Below are 20,605 nucleotides of genomic sequence, written 5' to 3' on the forward strand. Positions count from 1 at the left end.
CTGTCTAAAATGCATTCCAAATTTTCATAATCTAAAATAATTAGATTATCCATAAATAAATGCACACAGTATAGTATCCGTCATACCTATTAAACTTGATGGATTGTAAACCAATGATGAAATGAAATGTTAGGTTTTTTTTCAATTTGTTTACTTTACTCTGTCAGTTTTCTTCGCTGCTGCTTGCTGTGAGTGTTTTTAAATTATCAGTGAATTAATAATATGCTTATTTGTCTGTCATGGCATATCTGTGTTTGTTGTTCAGTGTTTAAGTGGATAATTACATAAATCACTACAATGTTGGGCATGTCCACAAAGAACTTGTCAACTGATTACCAAGGTTGTATGTAAATGTCACATAGGGTTACTGCACTGTTCAAAGAGCACTGTATGTGGAGGGGAAAAAGTTGCTAAAAAACTGACCTGATCTTTAAGCTCAACTAATGGTGATTGGCTGTCAAGTATTACTCCTTGAAAAGTGAAAAAAGAGTTTTAATTTTGGCTTTCAAGGATCAACCAATTAGCATTAAATGGGCTAGGAAAAAAAAAAAAAAGATTCATTCCAGCAGATAAAAAAAAGTCAGATAAAAAAAAAAGGAAAAAAAAACAAAAACGAAAAAAAAACAAGCATTTGCAGAAGCCCTGCTTAACAATGCAGCAGTGGCAAAGCTGTTTCACCATTACGCACACCATACCAGGTGTAGATCTAGGTTGGGCAGTAAGGGAGAGCTCCTCCTTACAGAATAAACTTCAAATATTAGCAGCAGTTATCAGGGTGAGTTTAGTGTTGAACAATCGTGCATTCATTCTATTCTTTCTTCTCATTGATATCCCAGGATAAAAGAAGTTGTTCTCCAATGTAATTGTGAGTGATCTTGCAATACTGAATCCAGACATCCCAGAAGCTGGACCAGGGAATACATTAAATGCTGAATGAAAGACAGATAGATTAGTTAGTCATAAAACTCACGAGAACAGCAGCAGACACCTAGATACCTAATATGAAAGACACAACACCAGTGTGAGGTTCGTAATTAACTCTGATTTTATTGGTATATGTCACATTACATCACATTACACATATTTGGACAGTTGTCAAAGATAACTTATTATCACAAGATATATTTAAACATGGCATTAATAAAAGAGGAAAGGCATTATAAAATCTAAAGGTCAAATGAGCTGTGGTATTGTTTGTCCCCTAAAATATTATACTCAGGGCTGTCTTTAATGTGGAGCAAAAGGGCAGCTGCCCCGTGCCCAGTTGCTCCTGTGGGGCCCAAGGCAGCTGCCACTTGAGCCCCGCTGGCTGCTGCCCATAATAGTATGACAAAATATTTTGCCTCCGCCGGCTCAAAGTCCCGATCCGATCCTTCACTATGCGAGCGATTGGTGTGGCACATGCTCTCATTAGATGCCTTCTGTGGGAACTTGCATCTGTAGTAAGTTAAACAGCATGCTTGGCTGTAACATCAAAATTTGAAATATGCAAAAATCCTAATAAAATATATGCATTTTTCACTTCATTATTTATTTACTGCAGGGGTAAACACATTTATTTATTCAGGAGCCTGACTGCTCTCAACATGTCCAGACCTCTGAGTGGTGCTCAGAAGCACAAGAAGAAACAGTAGTTGGAGATATAAATATGTAGAATTCCAGAAATAACTGGTTTTCTTGCACCTACAAGTGGATCTTCTGCACAGCCTTCTGCGTGTATCTACTCAAGAACATGCTAGCACATCTTCTCAGGAAGAGATTCCTCCTCAAAGTGTATCTGAATATGGCTCTGAAGCCGACACAGTGGAGTTTTCTGATCAGCCCATGCCACTAGAAACCACTCCAGTTCCCATGGAAGTTGAGAAACCTAGTTTCCATACTGTTGAAATACAAGACGCTACTGCTGAAGCAGTTGATATACTGCCAGAATCCATGGAAAAGTCAGGTTTCCTGACTGACATTGCTTTGTGGCCCAACTCATCTACTCTGGAGATGCGGGAGTATTGGTCCAAAATGGAAATTTGTCAGTAAGAAAACCTCTGGAACAACTGTGAAATGAAGGATTTCCAAAATCATTTAAAGATGGACATTGTTGTACAGCAGATATGTTTATTCGGAACTGTCCCAATGGGGACAAAGTTAAACGGAAGTGGCTTTGTTACTCAAATAACCGAGGCCAAATATACTGTTTTGACTGCAAATTATTTAGTTCATCAACAAATGCATTTTCCAGTGATGGCTTCGGCGACTGGAAACATGCCAGTGAATGAATTTCATCCCATGAGCAGTCTCAACATCATCTACGCGCTGTGATTGATACAGTCAAATTTTCAAAACAAGAAGGTCGGATTGCCTATAAGATGCAACAGCAGAAGAGCTGACCACCTATGGGCAAAACCTAGTAAAATGTGTGCTTAGTTTTATCACTTTTCTTGCTGAGAGAGGATTGGCTTTTAGTGGTGATGATCAGACTATTGGATCCCCACACAATGGCAACTATCTCTGTATTTTGGCATTACTGTCAGAGTATGATGCTTTCCTAGCACAACACATCCAAACAAAGGCGAACAAAGGCAAAAGATGTACAAGTTATTTATCAGCAAATGTCTGTGAGGAACTCACACAAATTACTGGGGATAAGATTGTAGAAGTTGTCATCAACCGAATTAAAATGGCAAAGTACTACTCGGTTTCTGTGGATTCAGCGGAAGATTCTTCTCATACTGAACAACTCACAGTGGCTTTTCAATGCTTAGAAGGAAATCGACCTGTGGAGCTTTTTGTAACCTTTTTACCTTCAAAAGGGATAAAGGAGAAGAAATGGCAGATGTGCTCATAGCATTTCTTAATTAGTGATGAACTATATTAGGTACACACAGTAGTTTTGGTTTTCAGTAACAGGTATAGGTCCATATTTGCAAATACCTGTCAAGTAGAGTTTGTTAGCTGATTAGATACAGTGTGAATATATTTTAAGGTTGCCCCATGTAATTGGATTGCAGGTATTCAACATTACATTTCATTCATGTTCATATCAATTCAAGACCTCACTCCGTTCTCCTTTACATATTGTACATACATTCAAACTCTGACTTTTACAAAGGGCTGTCTCCTTACGCTGACCCTCACAGGGTCCTCAATATGCATTTGAGCATATGTTACATAATTCAATATGCAGTGCATGTTTCTGTACATTCAAGTTATCCAACGGGATATTGACTATCTGTCTACATCACAAGTAAATTAGGATCCAGACTACATGCATTGCACGCAGATAGATGGGATATATGTTATTATGATAATATTTACGTTGAACCACTTCCCTCCTCATACATAGAAGTGGCTATGTTCATTCAGGGCTATTTTCTCTACAAGTACAATTCAGCTTCTCATCTAAACATAGCATCACAGCATGCCTCCTTTAGCATACAGTATTAGTCCCTTACTAAGAATTTTCTATACTGTCATTAACCTTAGCTCCCCTTAATAACAGGTGTCACTACTGACCGGATCAGTTTTGATGCCGGGCTCACAAATCATTGAAAACCACGATATACATCATACGTATCTTCATATGTAAATATATATGTAGGTAGATAGTGGTTAGGGGGGAGTGTGTACGCAAATATATGTATATACATTTGCTCGCATGTATTCACTCACGCCCTGGCGGCTCATTATTTTGAACTATTGTACTCACTGTTATGTTGGTATATGAGATTATGTTATCCTCGGTTCCTATGTCATAACTCTAGGGTCGTTTAATTGTTTGGCTCACTTATGGCATTTCTCACGTATCTGCATGTGCCTCAAGCAGATCTTGTCATATGCACTTCGTGAGAATACTGACTTGGTCAGCTGCTAAATACTACTTTATCGACATATGACAATATCCCTCACTTATCTTGTTCTCCATTACAGACTTTCCGCTGAGTGTCTACAGTTTAATCTGGTTATAGCTAGATTTTATGTTGTGCTCAAGCTTCTTGAGGTCAACAGTTGATTTCATTTCTTTTGCCACCTTTTACTTAAATATTTTAACACTACTAAATGACATTTGACAATTCTGTCAGTAATAATGCTGGATAACGACCTAACCTCTATTCAAGGTTCCCCTGATCTGCTCCTACTAGCCTTACACGACAATACTCTAATGACAAGTATTTTCAGACTTTATCTCAGCATTTTACTTAATGGTCAGATAAGGTCTTAATTCAGCTAATTAAGCAGGTCACTCCTTTCACATCATTGCTGACAACCATACCTCCAGGAACAATTGGACATATTAATGGGACATTGAGACTATGGAGGCCTCAGCTTACTCCAGATATATACATCAACCTGTTAATACGCCAAGTCTTCCATAACATGTATATGTAAAATATTGTAATATGCTTGATTTGTAGGCTGTATTATTCTGTATGGTATACTCTTTTTGCCCTCTTTTATTACAGGCCCACCACAACGTCGGTTCCGGCACACCACAACCAACTTTTTCATATTACTATAGGTCTCATATAGGGACCTTTATATCTACTTCTAATATGCTCTCATTACGGCTTTTGCTTTTGCCCCGACCACAAATATATATATATATATATATATATATGTAGTAAGGCCTTTTGGCCTGTGTTTGTGGGAGGGGAGTATGACACACCCCTTCCCTACTTAAGGGGACACCCCTTACCTGGCTCCATACCGCTCGAGGTCAGCGTTGCATCGAGAATCCACTTCCGGTTCACGTACGACGACATCTTGATTTTAAAAAAAACAGCGATTTCGTCTGGTATAGCTGTGTCCAGGATTCCTTGCAGGTTTTCCTCTCGTCCAGCTCCTCACAAATCCAGTCTTCGTTGCAGACAACATCCCAGGGACTTCTAAATCGTAAGTTCGACGCCTGGATCATTCCCACGGCGTCGCGCTTTAAACAGGCCTTACTTTACGGCCTCACGGTTTACGGCCAGCTCACAGGCATATTTGTTCCCCTTTTTCGGCAAATTGTCATGGTAAATCCTTTCTGTACTTTCTATACGAATGGTACTCATTTCACCAAGGTACCCACTTCGGTTCATTTCGTTATTTCATAGTACCATACGTACACCATTATGCCGACCGGCGTTCGGTTTATTCATTTTGTATACACATATCTTTCGTCTATGTCAAGTTTTCATACAGTATCCGTATATTCATGCTAAATATGCTTTCGTCAGTTTGCTCATTTATTCACGCAATTCATTTCACATCTTTTCATGCAGCAAATCCATGCGGTATATATATTTGAAATAAAGTTCGGTACATTTACCTTTTCATGGGCTATCTAATATATATATGCAATTAACCAACATATTAGGTTTTCCATCTCATGATTTTCCTAGGTTTATTGTCTTAGGTGATAGTCTAGTTCACATTATTTATAGATATCATGTATAGTACATAATATTATAGCTTATCTCTAAAGCTATTTTGTGAAGATTACGTTTTTTTTTTCTTTCTCACAACCATGTACACACGATTACATGGCACGTACAAATTTCTGACCTTTCTTTATGTACTCAAACACGGTCCCAATTTCACAAAACTTTCGGGTTGAATCACACGTTTTGGTTCAACCACTCATACGTCAACGTTTCTGCATTTGGTTATTTTCACATGTTTTCTACCTCATCCACATCTTTCATTTAGTTTACATTACGACACAGATAGTCTATATCGGATAATTCATATAACTCCCTGCACCATGGTATACTACAAACATTAGCATGGTCAGATCATATTGATCTATTATTCTTGTCACCATGTAGACATCTCAGCTCCACGTTTATACACCACAACAAGACCAGTCAGGTCACTACCATGCTTATAAATTTTCCCCCTCCAACACATACTGGTAGAAACTCAACTACAGCATATCTATACTACATTGGTATCACAGGATCCTATTTTCACACTATCATATCTTGTTTCTACCCATTTAGGTTTACCCAGGTTTTCTATACCTGTCGCATCTCAAAACTTACACATACTACCAGGTACGTAAGCCTGCTCACGTCATATATCACATACGTTCCATCTCTACCTAGGACATAGAGTACTGGCAATTTCAGGGGTTTAGGCCCAAATAGGTATCTCCCCTCTTGGCATACTGCCTATCGTTTAGCGGTCTGTGAGGCCAACACCCCGCCTCAACATTTCGGAGGCAAACGCCCCCCGGGCCACACGTGAGTTAGCCGCCTCGCAAATTATAGAGAGGGCGTCACCTGTCACCTTTCCCTGTTTTTCTTTTATTGTCACGAGAGGCCTACGAATTCCTGCCACTACGTCGGGTGGCCTCAATATCCCCTCGCGCCAATGCATAGACAGAGCCTCTCATAGCCACTTGGCAACTAGCAGGGCCTCACCTGTCACCAAAGAACAAGATTAATTTTTCGCCTTTGCCGGCATAGTTAGCCTGCCAGTACATTCCCTGGGGTTCCACACACTAACCATATATTTTCTCATCTAGTATGTCTCAAGAAGGGGTAGAGGAATTCTCCATCCCGAGCACTCCGGCTAGAGCAAATATCCCTTCACAGGAAGAAGACATGGCTAGTCCTGCATCTTTCAGGTCATGGACAATCCCTCGCATAACCAACAAACTCAGGAGACGACAAATCCCTGTCCCCGCTACAGCAAGGAAGGCTGAACTTTACAAGTTACTGCACACCTCAACTGATAATATTGATGCAGGGGAAGGGACTAGCCAGTCTAACCTGGCAGATATACACGGCATGCTAACATCCCTCATGTCATCCATGGGCAAGGTCAACTCCAGGCTGGAGAAACTTGAATCGGTCACCATAGCCCTTACCATGGCTGTGTCGGCCACTGCGACCCCTCCTCCACTGGTCGATTTGCAATTAGTTTCTCCAGCCACCACCTCTGATGAGCAGGAGGTTAACCCTGCCCATATGATACCTGAACACCTCAAAAAAGACATCCTGGAAGGTAAAGATGTCAACTTGGCTTCACTACTAATTGCCTCCCAGGATGTGGTGGAGCATAAAACGTATGCGTATGATGATATTTCTGTGGTGGTCAAGTCTAGGGATGCCCGCCTAAATAACAAACTCACCATCCCGGAATTTGTGTTGGCCTTTGGCATTTACCGAGATGTCATTTGTGCCGTATACCCACACAAACGTGAGGAGTTCGATTTGTATATGTACAAGCTGGCGGACCTGGGCAATAAATATGGTGATCAGCATTCTATGATTACCATAGATCTTTTTCTGCTAAAGTGTCGGGCGCTTTCTGCCAGTACGGGACAAGGTCCAACTGGAGCAAGATAGACACGGTTATTTTCTGCAGACACTTTGCAGGTCTAAGGACGCTGGGTTGTGCATACTGCTCCTCCATGTCTCATACGGCAAATTTTTGTCCCACCACTACTAACGAGCATACCCACTTGCAAGGACCTAGCTCCGCTGGTCCTACAGAGAAAATATCCAAAGACAAACTGGGCAGGCCTATCAAGTTTCCGGGCAAGTCCCAGATATGTAATAATTTTAATGTTGGAATATGTAATTACAGCGGATGTCGTTTATTGCATATATGTTCTAAATGTTTCAGGGCACATGCTAAAATCATGTGTCCCAATAAAATGTATCCTAAACAATACTTAACGTCGATAAACATTTCCCTACTTTCGACATTACTGTCACATTATCCATCTACACATTTAGTAGACTTCATAATCTCTGGTCTATCAGAAGGATTCCACACGGGTATCATACATATGCCTTCTGGAACCCTGGAATGTCCAAATTTACAATCCGCCCAGCACAACCCTACAGCTGTTGACACACTCATAGCTCAAGAAGTCACAGAGGGTTTCTTATTGGGACCTTTTCAGTCCCCGCCTTTCACCACATGGCGGACAAACCCCATCGGGATTGTCACAGGGAAATCTTCCAATAAGCAGAGACTTATTATCGATTTATCTGCACCACACACCTCAACCACTCCTAGCCTAAACTCCCTTATACCCTCGGAGGAATTCTCCCTGCAATATTCCACTATATTTTTAAATTGACAATTTTTATTTTCAGTACAATCGCAAGGCATTGGGAGGGATACAGAATAAAGAAATAAGGAGTGGGAGGTCAAAGGGCCCAGTGGCCATTTTTCATCGTAGTGAACACCTTTTACATTTTACACGGTTTTGTCAATCTTTCTTTTATTAGAGGCATGTAAGATGGGGTACAGAAGAGAAGTTGGAGGAAACATTGAATGATTTACAGTATAGGGTTGGTATAACAATACGCAAACTTTAGTTTACATTTCCAGATGTGCGGTGCCTCTTTTTTTAAATTTATTATCGTTAAACTTTCGTTTGGCAATACATGCTAAGGACCCTAAGGTCCGGATGGTAACTCACTAGATCATGATAGACAGGCATCTGGTGACACAAGGATAAGTAGTAAGCTCACCATTTAAAGAAACAGAGAATTCAAGATATATGCAAGCATAAGACGAGTAACAGTACCGACCTCATAGGATCGTGTTAGTATGGCATCAAGATGTACATTATTAAGGCCTATACATAGCATGTTCATGTTCATGTCGTTTAGGTTTAATGGTAGAATGAGTGAGCGCGATATGAACAACGAGTTACGCCTAGGCCTCTGCAGGCAGGTCTCTCTTAACTGTCATGTTGCTCATACAGATTTTGGGTAGATTAGTACACAGGCTAGCCACTTACGTCTACCTAGAGGCCATAGGGGTTAAGTTATAGTTATAGCTGGGAGAACCACGCTTCATCTAACGTAAAAGTACAACATGAACAATTTGCTTGAGCTATGCATGAAATTACAAGCTTTACACAAACATTTCCAGTACATATACAAGATTACGGTTAGTTGCAAGCTGGAGACCAAGTGTATGGGGGATAACCCCCTTTAATTGCTAGGGTCAGGCTAGGGACACTCAGCAGAGGCCAGACAATTGCCCTTATAAGATCTGCCCAGGGCATAGAGAGAATACCGGGCTTTAGCGTGTCTAACGAGAGGCCAAAGAGTGGATATGGCACAGTGTGGGTCCATGTGTAATGCGACAAGGTCACAAAGAGTCTATGTCCGCTCGGGTGTTAGGCAGTACTCAGCTGTGGTGGAGCTTGTCTCTCCCGCCGGCAGTTCGTGTGAGATGGTGAGAGGTCTCGTGTGCCGGCCTGGTGTTCAGGTCTCTGTTTCACCCAATACCTGTGGTAGGAAGCGTGGCGGTCGAGGCGTGGGTGAGCTGGATTGAGCAGGGTCGTCGCGAGGGAGGAGGGACCTCTCCCCAGCCCCAAGCTTCTTGGTGGGTCGGCTTCGGTATGCCACAGGCTCGGGAACACAGTTGGACCGGGCCTTTCCCTGAACGGGCGCTGCAGATAGCCCCGGTGTTTCGCCGCCGCCAGCGGCGGGCGGGCTCAATATTCCACTATAGATCACGCCATTACGGCTATCATGCAGGCAGGAGTTGGTGCATGGCTCAGCAATACCGACATAACAAATGCCTTCAAACTACCACCCTACACTGTGGAACGTACATGGCATCAAATGGGCAGGAAACTACTACTTTTTCTCATGCCTAACTTTTGGTTCTAAAAGTAGTCCAGCCATATTTGACAAATTCGCCGAAACCCCATGCTGGTTATTACTCAATATATCCAGATGCCCTACAGTCATACATTATCTGGACGATTTCCTACTGGTCAAGGAGAATTCTTCCCCTCCCAGTAGCCTCAAAGAAACTGTCAGCCTATTCAACCAGTTGGGGGTCCCAGTCTCCCCTACCAAGACCGAAGGCCCAGATACCATCATCACATTCCTGGGTATCATGCTAGACAGCCAACATGCAAGCTAGCCTGCCACGCACCAAGGTAGAAAACATCCTTACAAACATCAATCTCTACATACAACTCCGCACTTGTAACTGCAAAGAACTACAATCTTTAGTGGGGTCACTCAATTTTGCCATGCGTATTATACCTCAAGGCCGTGCTTTCATCTCACGACTCCTCAGCATGTTCCCACTTTTTCTACATAATGCACACAGATTATCCCGAGATACCCAAGCTACGGCAGACCTACTCATGTGGAGAAACTTTTTAACTACCTGGAATGGTAAAAGCATGTTCCCCCCTTTAATTGTCTGACACCTTTCCTACTATTTGGTCAGACGCGGCGTCTACCACAGGTTTTGCAGCAATATTCGGGAACGAATGGCCTTGGGGCAGCTGGCCTTCAGAGGTTCAGGACCTGGAGGGTTTTTCCTCTACCTCAGCTCTTTTTGAGATATATCCCATCGTGGCGGCTGCCGTGGCATGGGGACATTTATGGACAGGTTCGTCAGTAAGGTGTTACTCAGACAACCAAGCAACCTGTCACATTATCAACAAAGGTCGCTCCAAATCCCTTACTATCATGAAATTTCTGAGGAAACTCACTTGGTTGGCAGCATGTCATAATTTCTTCTTGTATTGTGTTCATATTCCAGGTGTATGTAACGAGGCAGCTGACAATTTGTCTCATTTTAAATTCCAGGCCTTTCATCAACTTCTCCTGTCAGCCGCGCTCACAGCCACGGCCACTCCACTGTTCCATCATCTAGTAATGGACTAGACACTATCATGCAACATAGCAGAATGTTGTCCCAACTAGCACTATCTACAAATTCCCGGAAAACTTACGACAGAGCTTTCATTTTATTTAAAAGATTCCTTTCGGAACACAACATATTACAACCTTTCATCATGACATCATTTTTAGGTTTTGCCTCTTTTTGCCACATCAACCTCAAACTTTCTTACAACACAATCAAACTATATCTAACAGGCATCCAACATCACATGCTCACGTTACAACCCAACAACTCAAGTTTTATGTCATCTTACCAAATTAGGAACATTCTTAGGGGTATACAAAGATCTGAACCCCCGCATATAGCACAGAGGCTACCTATAGATTTTCATATCTTCAAAGACTTATCACACCTACTAGATCTAAAACTCTTTGCCAACGGCACAAACCTAGTCATCAAAACAGCAATTTATGTAGCTTTTTATGGTTTCTTGAGACCAAGAGAATTTACCGCCATCAATTCGACACAGTCCACTCACATCCTGCTTCATTCACACTTAATTAAACGCATGGACTATTATATCCTAACACTACCCCATTCCAAAACCAATCAACATGCACCACCAGTAGAGGTTAAGTACTATCCTACTCACAACAGGTGGTGCCCCGTCCAAATACTGGACTCTTATACACAACATAACAAGGCACCGCCATCTCAACCACTTTTTGTTCTACAAGGTTCGGTACTCACTACTACCACATTCATGACCCACGTCAGGTCATTACTAACACAGCTGGGACTCAAGCCAGCTAACTATTCAGGCTTCCAAAGCCTCTAGTGTAAACATACCGGTTCATGTTGTCAAGACACTGAAGCACTGGAAATCTTCAGCTTACACACGATACATACCTAACCCTGTACAAGAAGTAAGAAATGCTTTTCAGAACATGTCTTGTTAAAAGTATGTATCTTGGTGGTATGTAATAAATCTTTTCTATTTTGCCCTCTTTATTTACAGGCCTCCCTCGTCGTCGGTTCCGGCACACCACAACCGACTTGCTATCTTAATACCATCCTACGCTTATTTATGTTTTATTCCTCTGTACTATCATGAGCCCTTCACACAAGTAGTAAGGCCTTTTGGCCTGTGTTTGTGGGAGGGGCGTATGACACACCCCTTACCTACTTAAGGGACACCCCTTACCTGGCTCCATACCGCTCGAGGTCAGCGTTGCATCACCCTCCCACCCACTCCTCATTTTCAACTCCTTTTCTCCTACATTTCTTCTGGGTGGGCCCTCTTTATTTACAGGCCTACCTCGTTGTCGGTTCCGGCACACCACACACCACAACCGACTTGCTGTCTTAATACCATCCTACGCTTATTTATGTTTTATTCCTCTGTACTATCATGAGCCCTTCACACAAATATATATATATATATATATATATATATATATATATAAAAACATATGTAACGTAACGTATATATTCGTCAATCAAAAAGACTAGGATTTAATGAATCTATTACACTATGTAATAGGGAAATAGGCTATGTTCCTTCCTCTTTCATGATATAATTCACTTTATGATGAGTTTACAACATGCAATATTTAGATATTTATAAACAGACCAATATGTCTTCATTCAGTTCACAATTTAGAATGTGAACACACAAATATTTTCACATTATATTCTCACCTAATACTATTTAATGAATGTCCAAGGTGATATTATCGATTGTTGGCACATTTATTTAATTCATTATATCATATAAATATTGAATATTCACCCAAATTAACTTTCAGAGATTTTTCCCCTTTTGGAAGAACACCAGGGTGAATTTGCTCCTAGATAAACACTGGTTTGTAACAAGTCTGGAACACACGTCCATTAAGGCAGACGTCCAGACGTGGAACACGCTGAAGTGCGTCATAACAGTTCTGATGGACTTTAAAAATTACCGGCAGGAAGAGAAATTAACAACAAGTGAAGGCTGCTGTTACAAGCAACACACCAACGAATCCAGAGGTCAGAGAGGATGCCCACCACTCCAACAATTATGTTTTAGGGGTTAACCCTATATAAATAGAACTGTAGGGAGGGGTATTTAAGTTGTGATTTTTTGTATCAGATTGTTGCCTACCCTACCTACCGGGCAGAGAAATGGGGAGAAAATCCCAAAGGCCACCCGCGACTGCCGCGAAAACGCAGTGCGAACTAGGCCAGATGTGGACGTCTCAGACTCCAGCAAGAGACTCCAGGGAACCCTCTCCCACAAGAGACTCAACACCCCAGCAATCTGAGGGCGGGAATTCACCCCAAAGCCCACACCAGACCACCCAAGAGACTGCCAGCACATCGGGACTACTGACTCCTGCCACAAAGCAGGACATACAGGAGATGCTCACAGGCCTCCAATCAAACCTCAAAACAATGTGGGAAGCAGACCTAGCAACACTAACCACAGAGGTACAAGCAGTCGCAGCACGCACCCAGGCCACAGAAGCAGACGTACTGGCCCTGCAACAGGACATCCAGGCACTAAGCGACAAGGTACTCCGACTACAAACAGCCCAAACTGAAACAAACAGACAAGTGAACACCCTAGACGATAGACGCAGGAGTAAAAATATAAACATAAGGTGGAGTCCCAGAAAACATACCCCTGGAAGAACTGCTGCACTTCGTGAGATGACTGGTGGCATCCCTTCTACCGGCGAAACAAGCTAAGTACTTCACGTTCTACAGGGTGGATAGGATAGCTTAATCCCCTAAAGCCCCAGCCACAGCACCAAGAGACATCATCCTCAGGTGCCAAACTGTTGCCGACAAACTAGGTCTAACAGCAGCACTTAAGGGGCAATCCCCATATTACTTTGAAAACAGCCATATATCCTTCTTTCAGGACTTGAGCAGGGCTACTTTAATATGGCGCAAGAGCATGCAACCTCTCACAAGGACATTACAAGCGGAAAATCTGACCTATAGATGTGCAACCCCAAACACCCTGTGGGTCACTAAGGACGGACAATCCTACAAAGCTACTGCCCCGACAGACGCTCCAGCCCTGCTGACCATCGGAACTCCAGCACTGGGAACATCTCACCCGCAACCCGGAACGGGTACCAAGTCAACCACGCTAGTGCCGAGAAGGAATCAGGGCCCCACCACCTGAGGGGACACTAACGACCGCAGAGCCCCAAAGGCATCACACGTTGCTTATTATTGCAAGCCAATGCTGCTGGGACTTATAAGTTAAACAAACTCATTTTATTCTATCAATGTTCATTTGACCGTTTATTTTCTCAGTTCTTTTTATGTTAACACCTGCTGGCACGCTCCACTCACACAATCACAGTGGGGCGTCAAAGCCTCTACTGACCTGGAACCCCGACACGCAGGTCCGGTATACATGTCAGGACACGTTTTAACGCACCCCCCCCTAATACCCCACACAACCATAGCCAAAGCAGTACGACTCATCACTTGCACCCCAGACAGGCGACTACCACAGTACACACATAGGGCATCATAAAGGAGCAACACCTCCATGGCATACCACAAACCAATATAGCGCGCATGCCCACAGGCAAGCTTCATTCAGAACTCCGAACAGAGACACACTTGCTATGGAGATATACCACAAACACATAGGTCACCCAGTTATAACCACACAGAACAACTAAAACAAAATGTGCAAATTATTGAATGCCATGTCAGTAGTTAACTGTGAATACTTGACCACATGGAAGCGGCAACTACGAATGTTATGTACTATGCAACATGCACCAAAAATAAAGAATTTATAAATACTGATTTGGATATCATAGCACTGGAATAAGGTAAGTTAAACTTTTATTTTCTTGTTTTTAATGGCAAGGGGGAGAACTTAATAAAACAAGGGACAGGAATACGATAGCATTAGGATTATAAGTTTGTATTCCTAATGCTATAGTGTTCCTCTAACGCTAGCCACTTGCCTGGTGCAAAAAAATTAAGAACATCTAACTCAGTGTTCATCCTATAGATGCTAGCTATGTGACATTGAAAACCCTAAAGCACATATCAAAGAATAGTAAACAAATAATAAAGTAATTAAATTAATAAAAAAGGCCATACACATGATATAAAACATGACAGTATTCTTTATAAAAGTAAAGTGCATATGTCATCTAAACAAACAACTCACATAGCAGAAAATCACTTAAAAGATCTATAGCTATGTATTTTGCACAGCACAAAATACATGTAAAACGAAGGTGCGCTATACCTTTAAATAAAAAAATAAACAAACATTATATAGTGAATAAAACCAGCATACAATTGTATGCAGAAAGCAGAGACACATTCGGGGCTGTTATAACTGTTTCTTACAAACTAAGCAGGATCTAATATGTCTATTATCATCGTGTTGCATTGTTCTGAGCAGTACACAACTGCTCCATGTCTGTACTTGTCATGTCATTCTTTTTAAACAGTTTTATTCTTTTTTTTTCTTTTGTATTATTGCACCATAACCTTTTTCTACCTTGCTTCTCCATAAAGCATTTTCTGTAGATTTATTAGAGTGATCACTATCACTAATCCATTTTATGCACTTTAAATTGTTTATCCCTTGCTTGTATTTGCACCTAGAGGCTTATTAACTAATTGGTTTTTACTATATACACAGTTATGTGCACATTTTAATACCTTTTTGTTATTGTAATACATTTATATATTGGTTTTTTTAGTCACTATATTATACATTTATTGATTTTTTACTTAAAGGTATAGCACATTATGTTTAAATGTATTGAACAGAGTGTGTTTTATTGAATCTTTGCATTGCATAAGGGTGCTGCTGCACTAATTGAGTTGTCTTGTTTTTTAGTATATGGTTTTACACAGATAAACACCATTTATTCAGTTTTAGATTTTGCAATCGTACAAAATACACTTCAATACATTGTATACACCTGTTATTCACAAACCAGTCCTTGTGGTCCACCAACAATCCAGGATTTATGTATTTCCCTATTTTATTCCAATGGAGATACTGTCAAAACCTGGACTGGCCGTGGGTGCTGAGCACTAGTTTGGGAAACACTGGTATACACTATTGTGATCTTCTGCTAAAGCCAATCACAGAGCCAAGTACACATGCTCAGGGTGAGCCTTTTTTTTGCAAGATATGTTTGCTATAGAGACACTAACTTACACATAGTGTTTTTGTGCATTACCAGAATGCTGTTATTCTGCAAAGACATCAGTATCTCTGAAATCAGATGATTTTTACAGTCAGCTGATAAGAATGAGACACAAGGCTAGTAACTGGTCCGTAATTATAACTACTACTAACTATTTGCTGTTATATTAGCCATAACTTAAAGCAGCTATTTACCAACATATTTGGAAACTGACCCAGAAAATGTTAACCCTGAGATGGCATTCCAGGTTATGATTATCTCATTGTGAGAAAGGGGTTAATGATAATGACTAAAAAAAAAACAATACTGTATTACACGGTTAATGGTTATTAGTATGTTTTTGGTTTATACTAGATTTTCTGTTGGAGAAAGAAGTCTGATTGACCTATATTTTCTGGCTCTACATGTACTGTAAAAAATCTTGTCTTCTAATGTGAGAAATATTGATCCGGAAATAGGCTTCACAAACGAATTCATTTAGCAAAAGAATAGTGAACAAATATGAAAGGCTGTCCTTATGCTTCAGCCTCAAATAGCAATTTCTCAGTGCGTATGATCTAATAAGAACAAACAGTGGAGTTGCAAAAAATAAGCATAAAAGGGAGATTAAAAATAATAAAGACTCATGACACTATACTTGCCAGCAAAGGATTTCATATTAAATGTATGAAATAAACACCATTCAGTTTAATGATAAAGGTTTTTTCTTCAAATTTGACTTTTATTGTTTTTCAAATAAGAAAAGGGGGGGAAGATGGGATACAGAAAAAAGAAGGGTGGGGGGAGGGAGGGGGGACAACAAATCATAAAATTACATGTCCTTAGTTTTAAGCCTGTACCGACAGATCAAGGTGTTTCGGGGTAAAATATCATCACATCAAGGTTATGCAAGGTGGTTCTTTGGTTCAAGATTACAAAATATCTCCACTTAAAAAAATTGAGTAAAGAACACAGTGGTTTGTCAAGGTGTAACAAGTAGCACTGATTGTTTTTCTTTCAGATAAAGGAATAAATGAATAAATCCGTAGGCCCTCACTGGGTCCCTTGCTAATTAAGGAGTTGTATAACATAAATATAACAATAATAATACTAATACTAGGTTTAAATTAAGATTGAGTTGAACTAAGCCAGACTTTAGAGCATAAGTGGTGTATTCTTGTATGACGGGGTGTGTCGGGTCTTGTTGGACATAATATGGCAAAGAGCTATTTTGTGCCTGCGTGCGTCTGGGTGGTGAGTACATGACTGTCTCATGTTGTGCCTGTCAGTAGGATAGGTTGTGTTTCTTAGCGGTGGAGGCCGTCGCAAGTTGGTTTGAGTGTGTCAAGTTTGTAAAGCCTAGGTGTTGCGTGTTGTTATTTTCGTATCATGGGGGTCTTCTCTGATCTTTTGTCTTTTTGTTCGGTATCTCTTTGTTTAGAAGTGTAAGCCAAGGTAGCCATATACTTTCTATTTGTTTTGCTGAGATGTGGGAGGCTGCTGAGAGCAGTTCGTATCTAAAGTACTGGTAGATTTTGTCAGCCAGTTCTTTATGTGACGGGCAATACGTTGTCTTCCAATGCCCAGCTAGGAGATTCCTGGTTGCTAGAATGATAATAGTGATTACTTTCTTTGCTGCAGTATTCCATGTAGTTGGAAGCAGCAGTAGAAGGCTTTCCCGTGGGGTAAGATGTTGCGTTTTGGGCAAAATGGTTGTTATGAGCTTTTGAGTTTTGTTCCACAGAGGTCTAATCTTGTCACAATCCCACCACAGATGCATCATAGTTCCTAGATGCGACCCGCATCTCCAACACATGGGAGTTGTTTTAGGGAATATCTGCTGTAGGCGTTGTGGGGTGAGGTACCATCTGTAGACCAATTTTCTGTGCGCTTCTACATGTGAGAAGCATGAGGTGTTGCCCTTGAGTGCATTGAGTGCTTGTAACCATTCTTCGTCTGATAGGCCAGACAGTCCATCTTTTGCCCATTGGGACACATATGTGAAGGACTTGGGGGGTAAAATATGTAAGAGAGTTTTGTAGCATAGGGATAGTGATTTGGGTTTAGTGGGGGCCGTGCGACATCTCTCAATTAATGACGTAGCAATGTTTGCCTTTGGTTCTGATGTTTGAGTTTGGAGGGTTAGTTTATCTTGGACTATGCTTTTCAATTGGAGGTATGGGAATATGAAGGAACTCGGTAGGTTGTATTTTTCTTGTAACTCCGGGAAAGCAAGGATCCCAGTTCGAGAACACACATCTCCAACATAATGAATTCCGTGTGTTGCCCATGCTTTTAGTGAGAGCCATGGGGATATTTCTTCTATTGCCACTAAAGGGGCATGTACGCTATATTTCCCTTTTTCGACCTTGGTGGTGAGGAATTTGTCCCAAATTTTCATTGTTAAAGACGTGGTAGGGTACCATGATAACCCTTTTTTCCTATATAGCTTCGGTGTCCACAGAGCTGTCGTTAAGGATGAGGTAGTAATTCTGTCTCTCTCCATGTCTACCCACTGGAAAACTTGTGGAGATGCGTGGAGACGTATGGCTGATTCAAGAACAGCAGCTTCATAGTATGTGCTTATCTTTGGTAGGCCTAAGCCCCCTTCTGACTGGGGGTTTTGAAGCAAGGAAAGGGGCAATCTCGGTTTTTTGTTATTCCATATAAACCTGTTCAATGTAACTTGGAGCGTCTTAAAGAAACTAGTCGGGACTTGCAGAGGAAGCATCCGAAATATGTACAGGATTTTCGGTAGCAGCACCATTTTAATAGTGTGAAGTCTGCCTAGCCACGACAGCTTGACTAGTCTCCATTTCTGGAAGCTAGAGATGCAGGTGTGTTGTAGGGGGTTATAGTTTAAGGACACCATTGTCTGTTTGTGAAGGGCTAGTTTGACCCCTAGGTATGTAATATGTTTCTGCCGCCAGTCAAAACGGAATGTGGTGTGTAAATGTTGTATTCGTATTGTAGGTATGTACAACGGTAAGGCTTGTGTTTTAGCAGTGTTTAGTTTGTAGTATGAGATGCGTCCAAATTCGTGTAGCAAGGACATAAGTTTAGGCAAGGATGCCTCCGGATTGCTCAGGGTTAACAGGATGTCATCTGCAAACATAGTCATACGGTAGTCATTATCTTTGATTCGGATGCCAGTAATGGTCGGGTCTTGTCTAATCTTTGTGGCTAGAGGCTCTAGTGCTAGAATGTAAAGGAGGGGGGATAAGGGGCACCCTTGACGGGTTCCATTAGTCAGGATAAAGGGTGCGGAGAGGAAGCCTGATTGGGACACCTGAGCAGACGGGCCATTATACAGTGCCATGATCCCTTGGATTAGCTTCGGTGGAAAATTGTATTTAGCCAACACCGAAGACATATAACCCCAGTGCAATCTATCAAATGCCTTTTCGGCATCTAAGGCCAGCAGAAGGCTTTCTACGTTTTCATCCTCTATGTGGGATAGTATGTTCAGCAGTTTTCTAGTATTATCCGACCCCTGTCTGCCTTTTATAAATCCAGATTGGTCATTGTGTATCAATCTCGGGAGTATTAGTGCCAGTCTGTTCGCTATTAACTTGGCATAAATTTTCGTGTCGCAATTTAAAAGAGAGATGGGTCGAAAATTGGCACAATGGGTGGGAGGTTTCCCTGGTTTCGGCAATGTGGAAATGTGTGCCCTCAGCATCTCCGCGGGCATAGAGCCCGTTTGGAAGCACCGATTGAAGAGGTTGGTCATGTGTGGTGCTAAAATGTGTTTGAATGTATGGTAGTATAGATTAGTAAAGCCGTCCGGCCCGGGGGATTTTTGTTTTGGTAGGTGGTTGATTATGTCTATTATTTCTTGAGTGTGAAACGGTTGAATCAACACATGGCAATCTTCTGTCGAGAGTGTGGGGAGATGGATATCTCGAAGATAATTATCTATATCGGTCTGGTTGGGGGAGTGTGTGTCGCTATTGCGGGCTAAATTATAGAGATCGCTATAGTATCTACCGAACTCTTCTACAACGTCTTGTGGATTAGTGAGCTTTTGTCCCTTCTTGTCATGTATAAACGCTATTTTAGATTGTAGCATTCTCGATTTTAGTTGGGCTGCTAGAATTTTGCCTGCTCTATTGCCCTCCTTAAAAAATTTATGTTTCAGTTTAGTTAGAAAATAGGTTGTTTTCGCTAGCTCCATATCTCCTAGTTTTGCCTGTAGTTGGAGGAGTCGTTTCGTCATAGAGTGCGATGGTGAGGCTTTGTTCGTGCGGGTGAGTTCTGCAAGTTCGGTGACCGTGTCTGTGTAATCTTTTATACGTTGTCGTTTGCAATAGCTGGCTTGTTTGATGAGCTGGCCCCGAAGGACCGCTTTGTGCGCCTGCCAGAGTGTATCTACTTCTATGTCTGCCGTTTTATTTGTGGCAAAGTAGGTCTCCATGTCCCCAGAAAGTTGCGTTACAAATGAATGGTCTCTAAGGAGTGTGTCGTTAAGGCGCCATGACCTGTTGCCTGATATTGGGTATTGAGTCATGTATGATATTGTGATCGGAGCGTGGTCAGACCATGTGGTGACACCGATGTCTGCTTTGGTAATTTGTACCATTTGTGTTATTGGGAGGAGGAAGCGATCTATTCTCGAGTATGTATTGTGAACCAGGGAGTGGTGCGTGTAATCTCTCCCTAGGGGGTGCAGGGCCCTCCATACATCGGTGTATCCGTGGTTGAGAAGAGTGTTTGCTATCAGTGAGGTGTTGCGTTGCCTCTTGCGCGTTGTTGCTTGAGCTACCTGTGTGGATGAAGTAGTGTCCAATATTGGGTCCATAATAAAGTTGGTGTCCCCACCTGCAATAATGTGT

This window comes from Pelobates fuscus, chromosome 4 (genome assembly GCF_036172605.1).
Source record: "Pelobates fuscus isolate aPelFus1 chromosome 4, aPelFus1.pri, whole genome shotgun sequence".
Taxonomy (NCBI): domain Eukaryota; kingdom Metazoa; phylum Chordata; class Amphibia; order Anura; family Pelobatidae; genus Pelobates; species Pelobates fuscus.